Consider the following 12893-nt stretch of genomic DNA (forward strand, 5'->3'; position numbering starts at 1 on the left):
ATGCTCTGTCTCTCTCTGTCCCTAAAATAAATAAACGTTGAAAAAAAAAAAAAAAAAAAAAAAAGAATTGAGGAGCACCTATGTAATTAGATGATAGGAGATACAGGCAAAAATCGGAGCAGCCACCATTGTCTTTGGGATTGCAGAGGTCTAAATAACATAGATGAGACCCACAAATAAAATATGTCAGAATCACTCAAGACCAAGATCCCTACAAGGAATATATGATAGTGGAAAGGATGAAGAAATGGGGTAAAATCATAGGGTATAGGTTACAAGCTGGTCATTATAACATCAGTGCAATAATGATCACTAACCAGTTCAGATGGAAGGAAAAAAATAATTTTAAAAAGAAGGAAATGTGTTGTGTTCTTGGAACCATCAGCAAAAGAAGGTCTGTCCTGGTTTTCAGGAAGATATATCATTCTCTGAAGTGGAAAGAGAATGGAAGAGAGTTTTTCTCTTACTGGACAAATGCATGGCCGGACAAAAAGCCTGGCTCCTCCACATGCTTCCTTACCTGATCCTCACAATTCCAGCAGTAGACATTACTGATCCCATTTTACAAATGTGAGTAACAATTTAATGAGTGCTTCTCGTGTGCAAGGAACTACGCTAAAGACTTCTCGTGGATCATCTCATTTAAGCCTCACGACAACTACTGAGTGCCAATGCTATCCCATTTTACAGAAGTGGAAACTGGGGCTCAGAATGTTTAAGTCACTTGTGTATGGTCATGCATGCATTAACCGTGGAGCTGGGATTTTTAAGAGGCCTGGAATCCCCTTATATCACATGCTCTTCCCATCACACTAAATAAAAAATTTTATATGAGAATGAGCCACAGAAAGCATGTTGATGAAGAAACTGACCCATGTAAGACCAGGCCGTCAGTGGCAAAATGTGTCTGGGTTTGACCCTCAGTCTACCTCTCCTTCTAGGACCCAGCAAGACCAGAATGAAATCTACCAAATCAGCTAACTCTCTGTCTGAAGGTTTCTCATCCTGGAAAGAAGAGGCACCTAAAAAGAACTCATTTTAAAAAATGAAGTCTGTAATGGGAAGTCACTTAAAAACTCCTTTAAGAACTTACTTTCATAATAATATAATCAGATGGCCAGCTGGTTTATGGTGTAATTCCAAAAATCACTTTAGCTAGCATGTGTCAAGCTGCCTAGACCTGAGCCAGCCCAGGACAGGGGCAACCAGTGTTAAACCCATTCATTCCCAGAGTCTATGGCTTAGGCAGATAATCATGAATGTTAGTTCTGATACCTTGTGCTAATTCCTTTCTCTGTGTGGACACAGGCAGAAATCACTGAATGACCCCATTTGAACAATAAGAAGTAAATGTCAATCTTCCTTGAGAATCATCAAGAGAGATGCTCGCTGATGGCTAGCATATCCATCTCACAGACCTAAGCTTTGAGTTCCCAAACCTGTCAAAGAGAATAGAAACTCTGGAGTAAAGAGCAAAGGCATCACAATTAATTCCATAGCCATAATGCAGTCATGCTGTGTTAGATTGTGTCTGCCCTCACAGAGGTTACAACCTAGCAGGGGAGGGAGACACTGAATAAATAATGATAAGAATGAAAAATGGCATGCATGAAAAGAGATATGGAGCCTGGGGACCTGACATAATGTGCAGCCAGGAGGGGGTGGGGGGTACTGCATCCATAAAGGCTTCCCTGAGCTTGCGTGTGTACGTGTGGGTGTGTGTGCATGTGCAAGATAGATAGACAGAGAGACGGGGCTCAATGAGTGATGTTGAAAACAGAGATCAATATCCTTGGAAGAGGAACAACATACAAGCATACTGACGAGAAATAAAGAACATGACAGAACATTCAGGAACTAAAAGAAAAGTGTGAGCCGCTCTGGAAAGCAGTGTGGAGGTTCCTCAGAAAATTAAAAATAGACCTACCCTATGACCCAGCAATAGCACTGCTAGGAATTTACCCGAAGGATACAGGAGTACTGATGCATAGGGGCACTTGTACGCCAATGTTCATAGCAGCACTCTCAACAATAGCCAAATTATGGAAAGAGCCGAAATGTCCATCACCTGATGAATGGATAAAGAAATTGTGGTTTATATACACAATGGAGTACTACATGGCAATGAGAAAGAACGAAATATGGCCCTTTGTAGCAACATGGATGGAACTGGAGAGTGTGATGCTAAGTGAAATAAGCCATACAGAGAAAGACAGATACCATATGGTTTCACTCTTATGTGGATCCTGAGAAACTTAACAGAAACCCATGGGGGAGGGGAAGGAAAAAAAAAAAAAAAAAGAGGTTAGAGTGGGAGAGAGCCAAAGCATAAGAGACTCTTAAAAACTGAGAACAAACTGAGGGTTGATGGGGGGTGGGAGGGAGGAGAGGGTGGGTGATGGGTATTGAGGAGGGCACCTTTTGGGATGAGCACTGGTTGTTGTATGGAACCCAATTTGACAATAAATTTCATATACTGAAAAAAAAAATAATACCCTAGCATCCAGAAAAAAAAAAAAGAAAAGTGTGACTGGAGCACAAGGCACAGTGGAGAAGAGGCCTGGGGACACAGCTGGAGACGTAGACAGAGATATTCTGATTTCATTCCTTGGCCTCGTGAGCTTATTTAACAAGTCTGCTCACAAGAGATGGATCTGCTCTCAGTGTTCTGCCAAAATCCAGCGTAAGAGCCTACAAGACAGAAGGCCAGACCACATGATACATCTACCAAGGCAACAACGCTGTCCTATCAACCTCGTGAGAAACAGCCCACCAGCCCTCTACCCCAGAGTCAATAGTACAGTTCTGCCATTTGGCTAGGAAAGCATGTTTTGATTTTCTTTTCTGATTAATCATAGCTCATCGGCATAGAGACAGAGGGATCCCTTGTGCCGTGAAAGACAATTTATTGATTCCCTGTGGTAAGAACTTAAATATCTACTGGTTGCTGAATTTTACACATGGGCCAAACATCCACCTCCTTAAGCCAAAACTGACTTTCTAACTGATCAATATAAAAGTTTCTTTGATTCTAAAACCCAGTCAGTAGGATCCCAGAAATTCAGGGCCTACCTATCCTACAATTTCTGTGCCTCTTAATCAGCACCGTAAAGAACAGTAATTGATAACATAATTTAACTTAGTAATTCTGAATATGTTTATGTTAATTAATCCCTCATGAGAATTTCACAGAATTATCAGTAAATGAGATCTGCCCCAAAAGCCCTCTTTCACAAGAAAAGTTTACGAAAAACGTGCACTCAAGCTTTCTCTTGCTGCTCTGCCAAGTGTTTGAACACAAGTCTGAAAAATAAGTAGCCGTGTCTAATGATTACACTTTCCATTTCCACGCGCAGTTCCAGGAGCAGATGCGGGCGGCCCCATAACATATGTTTAAAATGTTTCTACATTCTAGCAAATATCCAACGGGAAACTGGAAAAGTGAGTTCAAAATCGATACCTAATATCCAGGTCTTGAATGCATATAGATAAAAACCCCAGGTTTTCTAACTGAATTTTTCAATTAATAGCGTATCATTGGAGGTATTCAAATATATGCCGGAAGTCAGAAGGACGCAGTCCAGAGAAGAGGAAAACAAGGCTCACTGGTCTGAGCAGCTTTGCAGTAGGAAGCCTCAGTCCCTGTGGCATGTTGTCACTTCTCGAAGGAGCCCGGTCAGGCTAGACATTGACAGTTTTCACCAGAGTTTGACGAAGAGCAAAAAAGATAGAAAACTGTGACTCGTGTACTAAACATGAGACTACTAAAAAGCAAAACCTCAGCTCAGGGCAAATGTTTATGATAATCATCAGCTTTCAACTCCAGAAGAATATTGAATGGTAGGAGATCAGAAAGATTTCCAAAGGGGAGAGTTAGGATTGCCAGGTAAAACACAAAACGTCCAGTTAAATTTGAATTTCAGACAAACACTGAGTAAATGTTTCGTTTAAGTATGCCCCGTGCAACACGGATGGTATTTTTATTTGCTAAATCTGGCAAGCGTAGCAATAGGAAACTATTTTTTATTTTTATTTTTATTTTTAATGCCCTCCTGCTTTATCAGGATTTGAGTATGCAAGCTTGGCAGGGAGGTGCCGATACTAAATTGATCTTCATACAAAAGGGAGAGATATGGATGCCCAGGCAAAAGCTGGGAAGATTAGCGCCAGCATGGAAAGGGTGAAAAGACATTTGGCAGAGGTCTGAAGGGCACAGGAGAAGGGGCGCAAGGAAGGAACGCTGAAGATATTTTATGCCATTTTCCTGAGGTGTAAAATCATCCTCCTCATCCTCTACGAATACATCAGGAAAATCTACGTTGCTCACTAATGCACTGGGGTAAGGGTAAATTCTATCACTAATGCACTGGGGTAAGGGTAAATTCTAGAGTAAATTCTTTGTTGCCACTAAAAGGTGCCGAGCCCTACTTAAAGTCTGGCGCAAAACAGCCAACATATGGATTGCATGAATAATTGTAGAGAGGCTTCAAGGAAGAGCAAATCCACATATATTTGTTTCAGCCTCTATACCAGGAGGTCTACAAACCCACACTGAATAATCATGAACCAAAGTAGAAAAGGTTCTGCTTAGGGCCAGTGGATGGCATCTCCTGAGCAAATATAAAAGAGTTTGCTACCAAACCAGACTAAAACCACTAAACCTACCCATACAAAGATTTTTTCATTATTGTTGTTAAACATTGGCCTAATGCTATAAAGGTTAAACACTGACACAGCATTGTTAACGCAATGCCCTGTGAATTAACTTTAACTAACTTAGTTACCTAAATTAACTAAATTTTTAGCTTCTTGTTTCCTTTTTTAACAATAAGGTTGACTGTCTTACAAACACTTTGCAGCTACTTTATAACATAATACATTTATAGAAATGAAATAAATTTCAGTAGCTTGAAGCAATGAATTACACCATAAAACATCTCTGAAATCTTTTTGAATGCCAGCTTTCAAAGCAAAAACTTGGAAATGTGATTCCATTTTGATGACAAACACCTGCAATAAACTAAGAACATTTTTCCAAACCACTCTCCCAGTTCCACTGAACATCAAAGTGCTATTTGGTTAAGTTTGAGGGGAGAGGGTTATTGTTGTTAAAAATGTTTTGTAGCATTCAGAGAGAACTTAAATCAGTGAACCCACACATGTCACTGCCACAGGGCGTGCCAAAGTTCAGGTGTCTCGCTGATTCTTTTTTTTTTTTTTTTTTTTTTTTTTGGACACTGTATGTCTTGTCTGAATACAGCAGTTTCCATCTGTAGAAGACAGAGGACGAGATTACTCCATGGCTGGTGTGAAAAATCACAACATGAGTATCTGATAAACAGTGTGCCAGGCATGTAGGGGTGATTGATAAACACTCACTGAATCATTAAGTATTTCTTTACCTTTCCCCTAACTTTACAAAGAAACTTGAATGAAGGGAAAAATAAATGTATTTTGTAATAATATAAATGATTCTATATACATACACATTCTAAGTGCATTTTCTGTTTTCTAAAGGATATTTTGGAAATAAAGTAAAAAAAAAAAATGCCTCTATTTACATAACATTCCTACTGTGACCTGGTGGCTGGACATAAAAAATGACTATGGGGTGCCTGGGTGGCACATTCAGTTAAGCGTCCGACTTCAGCCAGGTCGCGATCTCACGGTCCATGAGTTCAAGCCCCGCGTCAGGCTCTGGGCTGATGGCTCAGAGCCTGGAGGCTGTTTCCGATTCTGTGTCTCCCTCTCTCTCTGCCCCTCCCCCGTTCATGCTCTGTCTCTCTCTGTCCCAAAAATAAATAAACGTTGAAAAAAAAATTTAAAAAAAAGAATGGCTACCAATTGTGCCCACAAAATTTGACTTTGGAACAAGATACAGAAGTCCTGATTCTAGCAATAAGCATTGTAACCAACAATATTAACACTAAAATAAAAGTCAAAGGTGAAAAATTCAATTCAATAAAAGTTTATTAAAAAAAAAATGACGACTGTTACTGTGTGAATTAGGAACAGCATATAAACCAAGGATTCTCAATCTTCACATTAATATCACCTCAATTGCTCTTTTAACACCTGGATTTCCAGGCTATATTCACACCCACTTAACCAAAACCTGTGTAGGTAGAACCCAGGCATCACTATTTTTAAAAAAGGGATTTAATTATGTAATCAAGGTTGAGAGTGGCTGATACAGACTCTTATTCTACTCTTTGCCCCCCAAAATTGTGCATATAACTCTATTCTACACAAAGAATAGATAAAAACTCATCCTCCGTTCGCGAGACATTGAGGTATTGACCCTCCCTGGCTGAGAAGCATTCATCTTCCTTTTCATTATGTTCCCAGACAGCAGTCACAAAAATGTTACACAGCTGACCCTTGAATAACATGGGAGTTAGGGGCACCAACCCCTATGGAGTCAAGAATCCACATATAAACTTTTGAATCTCCCAAAATTCAACTACGAATAACCTACTGTTAACAGGAAGCCCTACCAGCTAAAACATGAACAATTAACACATATTTTGTGTATTATATGTATGTATACTGTATTCTAACAATAAACTAGAGAAAAGAAGATGTTACTAAGAAAATCACAAAGAAGAGTGTAAGTGGACCCACACAGTTCAAACCCATGTTGTTCAAAGGACAACTGTAATTTAAAAAATGGGGGGGGGGTGTTGAATGTTCTATTTTCCTCTTCCAGTAAGGTTCCTCTTATGGTGCTCTAACTGAATAAATTTATAAACATTAATGTTTAAAAGAAATGCACAAGTTCTTTTAAGAAATGGCTAAAAGAGACAGAATTTGGGGTCAGGCAGGGTCAAGTTGGGAACTACTGCTCTAGTTTTGGATGTATTGGTGCCTGAGTTGCCCATGAGTCAGTCACCAGGTGGCTTTAAGCAGCAGGAGGAGGACTAGCCAAATCCACTGCGCTCAAGTCCCAAGTCCCCACAGGTATGAAGGATGAGACAAGGAAACAAGGAAACACTCACGAGAGTCCACATCCTCAAGGGTAGAAGGTCCCCTGTGACCTGCTTTTGGGATTACAAGAAACAGAGTCCCATAGGCTGCCTCGAGTCATGAGGACTTAGTAAGTGGCTACTTGGGGGCAGTAAGAGGAATGTGAATTCCAAACCTCGAAATGGTCCCACTCAACAACAGCTGTCTATTGAACCTCTGCCAAAAGGAGATACGGCATTGCTCCCTGTATCTCCTACCTTCTCAGCCTTCCTCCCCTCATACTGCATGGCTCTCTGCCAACCTACTGTTTGTTTACTGAAGCAAACAGCTGCCTATGCCTTCCCAGGAACATTGTTGCTTTTGTCTCTCTCCGGAACTTTTCAGCTTTCTCTCCCAAGGCCCAAGCATATCAGAAGCTCCCATATGGCATTCAGGCATCAGTGTCTTGTAAAGCTCTCCAGAGGAGTCCAATGTGCAACCACAGTAGAGAACCACTGCACCTTGTTCTTACAAGGAATATGTGCAAGGCAAAGTGAACCTACACGTGCAGATTTAGCCCAAAACAAAGAAAATTTGAAGATGACATCTCAAAATCCCTGGAAATTCTGTTCTCCTTGCATTTCAAGTTTAACTCAGTGTTTCATTTCTCTTTCTATAAGTATAAATCTATTTACATGTATTTTAGTATTTTAACTGTGTTGTTTTTATTTTTTTTTGAGGTCTCCTTTTTTTTTTTTATTTATATATGAAATTTATTGTCAAATTGGTTTCCATACAACACCCAGTGCTCATCCCAAAAGGTGCCCTCCTCAATACCCATCACCCACCCTCTCCTCCCTCCCACCCCCCATCAACCCTTAGTTTGTTCTCAGTTCTCAACAGTCTCTTATGCTTTGGCTCTCTCCCACTCTAACCTCTTTTTTTTTTTTTTTCCCTTCCCCTCCCCCATGGGTTCCTGTTAAGTTTCTCAGGATCCACATAAGAGTGAAACCATATGGTATCTGTCTTTCTCTGTATGGCTTATTTCACTTAGCATCACACTCTCCAGTTCCATCCACGTTGCTACAAAAGGCCATATTTCATTTTTTCTCATTGCCACGTAGTATTCCATTGTGTATATAAACCACAATTTCTTTATCCATTCATCAGTTGATGGCCATTTAGGCTCTTTCCATAATTTGGCTATTGTTGAGAGTGCTGCTATGAACATTGGGGTACAAGTGCCCCTATGCATCAGTACTCCTGTGTCCCTTGGATAAATTCCTAGCAGTGCTATTGCTGGGTCATAGGGTAGGTCTATTTTTAATTTTCTGAGGAACCTCCACACTGCTTTCCAGAGCGGCTGCACCAATTTGCATTCCCACCAACAGTGCAAGAGGGTTCCCGTTTCTCCACATCCTCTCCAGCATCTATAGTCTCCTGATTTGTTCATTTTGGCCACTCTGACTGGCGTGAGGTGATACCTGAGTGTGGTTTTGATTTGTATTTCCCTGATAAGGAGCGACGCTGAACATCTTTTCATGTGCCTGTTGGCCATCCGGATGTCTTCTTTAGAGAAGTGTCTATTCATGTTTTCTGCCCATTTCTTCACTGGGTTATTTGTTTTTCGGGTGTGGAGTTTGGTGAGCTCTTTATAGATTTTGGATACTAGCCCTTTGTCCGATATGTCATTTGCAAATATCTTTTCCCATTCCGTTGGTTGCCTTTTAGTTTTGTTGGTTGTTTCCTTTGCTGTGCAGAAGCTTTTTATCTTCATAAGGTCCCAGTAATTCACTTTTGCTTTTAATTCCCTTGCCTTTGGGGATGTGTCGAGGAAGAGATTGCTACGGCTGAGGTCAGAGAGGTCTTTTCCTGCTTTCTCCTCTAAGGTTTTGATGGTTTCCTGTCTCACATTCAGGTCCTTTATCCATTTTGAGTTTATTTTTGTGAATGGTGTGAGAAAGTGGTCTAGTTTCAACCTTCTGCATGTTGCTGTCCAGTTCTCCCAGCACCATTTGTTAAAGAGACTGTCTTTTTTCCATTGGATGTTCTTTCCTGCTTTGTCAAAGATGAGTTGGCCATACGTTTGTGGGTCTAGTTCTGGGGTTTCTATTCTATTCCATTGGTCTATGTGTCTGTTTTTGTGCCATAACTGTGTTGTTTTTAAAGGCAAGCAAATACTGCTTTAGGAAGTTATGGTCTCCGGGCAATCACTTCCTGGAGAAACCAGTAAGTAGTCAAGAGATTGAGGCTCTCTAATGAGTCAAGACTGACATCTAGTGGTGACTACCTCTGAACTGCAAATACAAATCTCAACTTTTAACAAAGCTCTTGGGCAAGTTGGCTGTCAATTCCAACAATTTATCTGCCTGAAACAAAATGCACCTATTAGTAAAAGGAGCTTTGCCATTTTCAAGTTATGTGTGAAAATATGTCCAGGATAAATCATTGATATTGAACTGAACTTATAAAGGAAAAGCAACTTCTTGATTCTGTCAAGTAAGTCTGTTTTGGTAAATTTCAAAGGTTATATGACTGATATGATGAGAATTCAGAGGTTCTGTGACCGATAGGATGAAAGTAAGTGGCCGTTACAAAATAGTTTATATACACCCAAAATGAAATGGGTAGTGATAAAATCTTAGCTTTTGGTGTGGGTTGAATGGTGACCCCTGAAAAGAGCGGTCCACATCCTAACCCCCAGAACCTGTGAATGTGATCTTATTTCGATAAACAGTCTCTGAAGATATATAAATTAGGAATCCCAGATGAGATCGTGCTGGATTATCCAGATGAGCCCTAAATCCAATGACAAATGTTCTCATAAGGGACACAGAAAAGAGGGGAAGACACAGGGAGAAGGAGTCAAATGCGAAGATGAAGGCAAAGATCAGACTTAATGCAGCCACAAGCCAGGAAACACCTGAAGCACCAGAAGCTAGAAGAGGCAACGAAAGAATCTCCATTAGACATTTCAGAGGGATTGTGGCTCTGCTGACACCTTGACTTCAGACTCCTAGCTTCCAAAAGGGTGAAAGAATAAATTTTTGTTGTATTAAGACACTCATTTTGTGGTCATTTGTGACAGCAGCCACAGAATACTAAAGATGTGATAGATAGATAGATAGATAGATGATAGATAGATAGATAGATAGATAGATAGATAGATAGATAATAGATAGATAGATAATGGAATATTAGTAATCAAAATGAATGAAATCTTGCCACTTGCAACAACGCGGATGGAATTACAGTGTATTATGCTAAGCAAAATAAGTCAGTCAAAAGAAAGACAAACACCATGTGATTTCACTCATGTGGAATTTGAGAAACACAACAGATAAACATAGGAGAAGGTAAGGAAAAATAAGATTAAAAACTGAGAGGGAGGCAAACCATAAGAGAGTCTAAAATACAGACAGCAAACTCAGGGTTGCTGGAGGGTTTGGGTGTGGGGGAATGGGCTAAATGGGTGATGGGCATTAAGGGGGGCACTAGTAGTGATGAGCACTGGGTGTTATATGTAAGAGATGAATCACTAAATTCTACTCCTAAAACCATTATTACACTACACGTTAACTAACTTGGATTTAAATAAAATTTTTTAAAAAAGAAAACGAATGCAGTTTATTATTCCTTCCTCTGCAGCATACTCCTTCAGGAAATAAAAATAGCATGTTTAGGAATTAACTAGGTACCTAAAGTTTTTTGTTGTTGTTTGCTTGTTTTTGTTTCATTTTGTTTTGTTTACACAGGAGAGAGAATCGGCTTGACTTGAGGATGCCTCTCAAGGTAAAGTACTTCATTTTTGGCCAATACCAAATAAAATTAGGAGGTGCTTAATGATTTGGTCCAACAGAAATCAAGAGGAAAAAAGTAAAGCAGCCAGTAAACCTTTCCGGAACATTTGCTCAATTGGCGTGAAGAGCTTATACCCAAGCCTGAGACTTCTAGAAATAGATGCCTAAAGGTTTTTTTTTAATAGGATACATGTAAATTCATTAGTCTACAATACTACAGAATGCTACTCAGTAAATATTTCACTGCCTAACCATTATTTCCAAAAGTATTTTGGTTATCAAAATGTTTGTTTCAGAAGGTTCTCACTAAAAATGCTAAAGCTGAAAGACCAGTCAACTAAAAATCTCCTAAGAAAGTGAAGCAACAAGAATTTTGCCTAAATATGCATACGTGAAACCAGAATGACTCAAATGTCAGGTCCAGTCAGGACCATGTTGTAAATTCAACAGGAATTCAATTCATGAATTTCCCATCATGTGAGGTATCTGGAAGATATGTGAACACTGAAAACAACAATGTCAATACAATTGAATGCAGACATTAATAAACCTGTCGTTTGGATCAGCAGATAATCTTGTAACTGAATATTTGGATATTTGGGGGAAGGAAATGTACAAATCATCAAAGGTGGCAAATTCCCTTCAGGAATTGTGGTATCCACACATTGTATCACAGGTTTGGTTTGACTGAATAATGCATGAAGATGTCTGTTTTAAATTATTCACTGACTACAGAGTTGACAAGTAACCACTGAAGAACCAGGAGATTAGCCACCAGGAGCCTCCATTTGATGTCTGACTCAGTGAAGGCTGTTTTTTCTCTAGAGAATGAGAGGTTCTGTGTAATATGAGACTAAGGAAGTAAGGTAGAGTCTGTGGTATGCTCACAAGATGTTGCTTTAAATGTGCTGATAGAATTCTGGAGCCCACGAGTCTACAAATGAGTGCCATTGAAATCCACACCTGGGTCTATAGCACTTTGATATGTCAAAGGGGTAGGTTCTGCCATTTTTCTTACTAAGTATATTGAAACATAACACTACGTAAAATTTAAAATTACTCTGTAGGGTCAAATGAGCATTTTTTTAGAGAATGAACAATGTCCCTAGGAGAAGAGGGTGCTGTCTTTGTTGAATTGACTCCATTATTTTTCATGCATGTTGTTTTCAAAAATTTTTAGAGACACTTTAAAAGAAGGGAGCTTCTCAAACAATGATGGCTGTCATTTAATTAATCCATGATAAATAACATTGATAAAATAGATAAAAAATCGAAAGCTCAGAATGGTTGAAGAACTTTCTCCAACATCACAGAAGTAAGGTTCTTCTCTCCCAAAGCCTGTGCTACTTCCTGGTTGATGGCAATATGCTGCCTAATAGGACCTTAAAAAGTCTTTCTCATCAGCTGATCACGGGCCAAGAGCCTCTCTTCCCTAGTTCAAATGGACTCTGCTGGAACTCTGTAAAGGACCGTGTCTCTGCATCTTTACATATGCAACATCTATCACGGTGATCATTTATTTTAATAAATTTGGTTTTCCTTTTCTTCTTTTTTTTAAGTTTATTTATTTATTTTGACAAAGAGAGCAAGTTGGGGAGAGACAGAGAGAGAGAGAGAGAGAGAGAGAGAGGATCCCAAGCAGGCTCCACACTGTCAGCGCAGAGCCCAATGTGGGTCTCAAACCCACAAACTGTGAGATCATGACCTAAGCCAAAATGAAGTCAGATACAACCTACTGAGCCACCCAGGTGCCCCTCACAGTGATCATTTAAACTCACTAAGTACTCAGTAAGTATTCATAAAGTACTCAATAAGTGTTTACTGAATGAACAGATAAAAGGTACAGAAAAAAGGAGGAGCATTTAAGAGAAAATATTTCAGGTGAATTTTCCACTTCCATACATAAGTGTCAGTCGTATATAAACAACCCAATAATGTTGATCCATAAAACACATCTAAGTAGCTCAACGTTCAATAAATGCAAACTATGGCAGTGTGAATCTGGATCACAATTTGGGAAACTTAGAGGTCGACGAAGAAGGAAATTTGATAACAGGCTTTTATAATGTTCAAGTGTATGACCCAAATAAATTATCCTAAAGTGATGTCCAAGGTTTGGCCCAAATGTGATGAAAATATAACAAAATC

The 12893-nt window shown here is 39.5% G+C and overlaps 1 long non-coding RNA gene across 1 annotated transcript in view; it reads left to right on the forward strand.

Annotated features, from left to right (window-relative positions):
- Nucleotides 1–11002, forward strand: part of LOC147577573 (uncharacterized) — a 16496-nt gene extending 5494 nt beyond the window's left edge. The window contains exon 2 of the long non-coding RNA XR_015240408.1: nt 10701–11002. This is a non-coding gene — a long non-coding RNA (uncharacterized LOC147577573). The remainder of the gene's footprint in view (nt 1–10700) is intronic.
- The last annotated feature ends 1891 nt before the right edge of the window (nt 11003–12893 follow it).

Source organism: Puma concolor, chromosome C2 (assembly GCF_028749965.1).
Source record: "Puma concolor isolate L17-30 chromosome C2, mPumCon1.1.hap2, whole genome shotgun sequence".
NCBI classification, from domain to species: domain Eukaryota; kingdom Metazoa; phylum Chordata; class Mammalia; order Carnivora; family Felidae; genus Puma; species Puma concolor.